At 41.5% G+C, this 5,168-nt stretch overlaps 1 pseudogene; it reads right to left on the minus strand.

Moving 5' to 3' along the window:
• LOC113640197 lies at positions 1-4,831 on the minus strand (annotated as a pseudogene).
• Between the last annotated feature and the right edge of the window lie 337 nt (positions 4,832-5,168).

The raw sequence follows: 5,168 nt of genomic DNA on the forward strand, positions 1-5,168 counted from the left end.
GTACAAACATTGTGAAATCCTGAGTAATCATAAACTCCCACCATGTTTCCTCCACTTGTTTTTGAAGGCGGTTTCTCCAGACTCATTATGAGCCTCTTTTCCCAAAACGGGTTCGTTTTTCTCTTCTCTAAGCTGGGTCAGTGTCTTTTTCAGTAACTCCAGCTCTCTATACTTCTCTTCCATCTGTCCTCTGAAATATTCCTCCATCTTTGATTTGGAGGTCAAAATATATCTCTGGATTTCAGGAATCATGATTTTCACAAGTCTTCTCTCTTCCTCCATTCCAGCCTCTCCTTCATAGGCCTTCCTTATATCTTCCACCTTTTGTCTGAGTATCCCCTTCAACTCTCTCCTCTCCCACTCTACTTTTTCATTTAGTATATTAATTACATTGTCAATCTTTGTCCTCTTTTGCATCTCTCCATCTAGTTCCCCTTTCAGTTTTTCTTTTTTCACTTCATCCATTTCCTCTTTAATTTTTCCTTCCAGATCAGCTACTTGATTGTTCAGCTGTGTAATATCTTTTTCATGCTCTTGGATCATTCCTTCTATCTTTTTCAGAGATTTCTGGAGCTCCTCCTCTAGTTTCACTTCCACTTCTCGTTCTTCTTTGGCTATCTTCTTTTCTTTAATACACAAAATTATTTTTTCAATCTTAGACTCTGTTTCCAGGTAGAGCTCACTGCTGAGGAATCTTCCTTTATTTCTGACCACCATCTTCTCTATCTTCTCCAGCAGCTCTGATACCTGAGAACCATCTTCACTCTCTTTAATATTGAGACAGTGAAACCTATTCCCACAGTTCTTTACAAGTCTCTGGACCTATCTGGTCTCCTGATTGGATAAATTCCTCAATATTCTTCTTCTGAACTTCATCAGAAACAGTAAAATGGAAGAAAGCAGTCTCCCACCATTTCTCTCCAAAGACCTCTTCAATTTTTTCCATCATTCCTCTCTCCTTTTCTGTAGGCTGCATTACAGGTATGACCACGACGAAGGCATGGGGTCCTGGAGCAGACAGACGGACACAGAGCCTCACGTCCTGTCTCAGCTTCTCCACCGAGAGTCCAGAAGAGAACCAGTCAGACGTGTCCACCACAGTCACCTTCCTACCAGCCACCTCCCCTTGTCGGCTCTCACTCTGCTGGGTGGCTGTAGGTGTGATATCCAGGTTTCTCTCTGCTTTTCCCAGGATGGTGTTTCCTGCTGCATTCTTTCCAGACCCCATCCTCCCGAGCAGCACAAACCGCAACTCTGAAGAATTTGAACTTGCTGATGCTTCACCCACTGACAATGAGCAAGAACGAGACACTTAATTTACATTTAATAAAAACAGATTATATGATTATCAGTGATTATGAAAAAAAAATAACAGTGGACAGTGTACAAGAAAAAAATCAGGTACGGATATTATACAGTATACTGTTGTTAAAATGGTTTGTTTATGATTTCAGTAAATCTCCCAAATATCCTTTGGGTATGATTTTTGCATCTTAAACCTCTAACATTTACTGACGTTCTAAAAATGACCAAGTAAACAAACACTTGATGGTGTTTTTGTTTTTTCTGTAGCATGTATCTGCTTCCATCTACTGGATGTAGTGTTCAGTCCGGCTCGTGGGATAAATCTGCAATATAAAAAAAAGAATTTTCATTTTTGGCAGAACTTCCAGCAGATGGTAGTACTGAGCCTCAGGGTCTGAGTGGCATTTGGTTCTATCAGTTTACCCGCTTTTCTGTTGGCCCTGTCACCCTCATCAACATACTGCAAGGCTGCCAACTCTCACACATTCATCGTGATACTCACGCAATTGACCATATTCTCACACCACACCCCCATATTCTCAAGCCACACCCCCATATTCTCACGCCACACCCCCATATTCTCAAGCCACACCCCCATATTCTCACGCCACACCCCCATATTCTCACGCCACACCCCCATATTCTCACACCACACCCCCATATTCTCACGCAGACTCGTGCAGCAGTGAGGAAAAAACGCGCAGAGAGACCAGACAGACAGTAAGTTTTGTGTGACAATTGTGAGGGAAATACACAATTTATTCCCATAAACTGTGCAGTCAGCCGTTCTCCCTCCCATCTACACCATGTGAATTGTGAACACAGGGAGGTCAGTGAGTTACAGGGCGTTCCGTGTCTCCGTCCAGTTTAGGCTAGTAACTAATAGGCCTATGCTGTTATATTTGTTTATATAGAATTGTTACCATTAGCAGAGTTGTTTGTTTTGCAGCACTGAGCGGTTATTTTACATAACTTTATCATAAAATACAGTACAAAAGCATTTCCAGATGACAAATATCTGGACATGCCTAGTAGTTAATTGTCATTTATTGTTATTTAATGTTAAATATTTACATTTACATTTACATTTACAGCATTTGGCAGACGCCCTTATGCAGAGCAACGTACATAAGTGCCTAAATCTCTAACACTGAATACATTAATGCTGGTTCACTAGGTTATATACTTAAGATACCATGAGTTTAAAACATTTGTTCAAAGTTACAATGAAAAAGTCTCAGTTTTTTTTTTTTTTAAATGCAAAAGATAAGGAAAGAAGTGCTAGTTGAAGTGTTTCCTGAATAAGTAGGTCTTCAACCGCCGCTTGAAAATAGCCAGTGATTCAGCTGTTCGGACCTCTAGGGGAAGTTCATTCCACCACCTTGGTGCCAGAACAGAGAAGAGTCTTGTAGTATACTTGCCTCTTGCCCTGAGAGATGGTGGAACCAGTCGAGCAGTGCTGGTAGATCGGAGGTTGCGAGGTGCAGTGCGAGGAATGATGAGGGCTTTGAGGTAAGAGGGAGCTGGTCCATTTTTGGCTTTGTAGGCCAGCATCAGTGTTTTGAATCGGATGCGTGCAGCTACCAGAAGCCAGTGGAGGGATCTCAGAAGCGGCGTGGTATGCGAGAACTTTGGCAGGTTGAAAACAAGCCGGGCAGCTGCATTTTGGATCATTTGTAGAGGACGGATTGCGTTCATAGGTAGACCTGCCAGCAGTGCCTTGCAGTAATCCAGTCTAGAAATGACAAGAGACTGAACAAGTACCTGGGCAGTCTGTGTGGACAAAAATGGCCGAATCCTTCTAATGTTGTAGAGAAATCCTATAAATATTGTTTTCTAAGAACAGAATGTCAAGTCAACAACATCCCATATTAAAATGATTTTTTTTATATCAATCACAACTCATCAATCATGTCCAGATATTTTACCGGTGGTGGTGTCAGTATGGATAAATTTGAATTTTCTGTTATAGGATGTTATCTAAAGTGTCAAGCCATGCCCCTCCATAAGCCCCTCCCTCATAACCAAAGCCCCCCCCCCCCAGAATCTCACTCTAAGCTGGACTCAAAAAGTTGGCAGCCCTGACATAATATGTTTATCAAAAAAAAGAAAGAGGAAAGTGGACACAGACTGTCGGATGGACCTAAAAATGGACCTATTCCTATATGTTCATGGAGGTGAATGGGAAACCTGTCTCCCCAAATTTGCCTCTGTGGGCTTGGACACATTATCTCCTGCCAGTCTATCCTAATTTAACAGCACTGGCTGCAAAAATGTTGTGCATGTCTGGGACTACTTACGTTTGGCGGCAAGTTTTTTCAGTGATAATTAATAAAACGAAGCTGCGCTCGAAGCTCACACATTAGCACTTAAATGAGATTTTAAAATTGGCTGCTACTCAGAATTTGTTTAAAAAACGTACATACTTACGTATAAATTAACCATTTTTTACAAAGATTTTCTTTTTATAACAGCTGCCACTTAAGATTTTAAGTGTGTGGAGTCAATTCATGTATTCAGAATTGCTTCCTGGAATTGGCAATTGGATTTTAAACAGTTTCTATATTTTGATGTTTGATTTATGTTAGAATGCAGGACAGTGTTTTTAAGTTCCACAAACCTGTGACCAAATGTTTTGCACCATTGTACAATAACTGTGTTCATTTTTTTTTTGCATAATGCACTTAAATAAATGTTAAACTGGGTAAAAGTGTTGTTGAAATTGCACATACTATTTAGTTTGTTCATAATATATTTTTGTAAAAGAACAATTCGTTTAATATAAAGACTTTTATAATTCACTTCTTCTTTGCACTGATACAAAGAAAAAAGTGGACTTATTGTTAGTTTTTTTTTTCTTTTAACTGAATCAATCATTAACTTTTCCAGAAAGAAAAGACAGAATCAAGGGCACTGATAAATGTTCATAGGAGATTTGTTCCAAAATGTTAAATAAACATTTCTTCACGAAAAGCTTCACAGTGTTAATAAAACAATATTTTTGTATGTTAGGGATTAGCGCAGATCCGTGATGGATCTGGACTTGGTGCCATGTGCGTTTGTTGTTTTTTAGTGTCACGTGATTGCCCCGTCCACGTCTGCTCCTCCCCGGTCATCACACCTGTTTCCCATTGTGTGTGATTGTCCGTGTTGCTTATATGTGAGCCGCGTTGCATTAGGCAGCGTGGCTTCATTGATAATATTGTTAGTTCCCTGTGTGTTGTGGTTTATGTTTGTCTTCCTATTGTATTAAACCCCTTTCATTTGAATCTATCCTGCGTACGGGTCTGTCTCCAAGCCACCTCTGCCAGGGTCCTGACAGAATGAAGCCGCCTCGACCATGCAGACCCAGCAGGATAGCTTACAGCTCGGACCGGCCTTTTTTTTGTTTGTTTTCCCCCTGAACTGTTCTGCCAGTCCTTCCGGTGACATCGCTCCGCATCTCGCCGGTGAAGGACGCCGCTCCACTTCCGGTTCCGTTCCGAGGAGGATGTCGCTTCACCACTCTCGCGGAGGGTGTCACCATGTTATTAGGGTTCCTTTTTTTAGGTGCTCTGTGGCATCGCCCCGCATCTCTCCGGTGAAAGACGCCGCTCCGTTTCCGGGTAAACCGAGGAGGACGTCGCTTCACTACTTCCGCGGGGGTGCTGCAGGCCTGAGGCGGTTTGTCTTCCTATTGTATTAAACCCCTTTCATTTGAAGCTATCCTGCGTACGGGTCTGTCTCCAAGCCACCTCTGCCAGGGTCCTGACATTGTAGTAATAATATCAGCACATCCATAAATGTTATATTAGCTACATCCTATTTCCTTCTGATGACATGATAAAAATCAGTAGATCGGTCCTTCATCTAAGACAGTCAAA

Source organism: Tachysurus fulvidraco, chromosome 26 (genome assembly GCF_022655615.1).
Source record: "Tachysurus fulvidraco isolate hzauxx_2018 chromosome 26, HZAU_PFXX_2.0, whole genome shotgun sequence".
Lineage (NCBI taxonomy): Eukaryota > Metazoa > Chordata > Actinopteri > Siluriformes > Bagridae > Tachysurus > Tachysurus fulvidraco.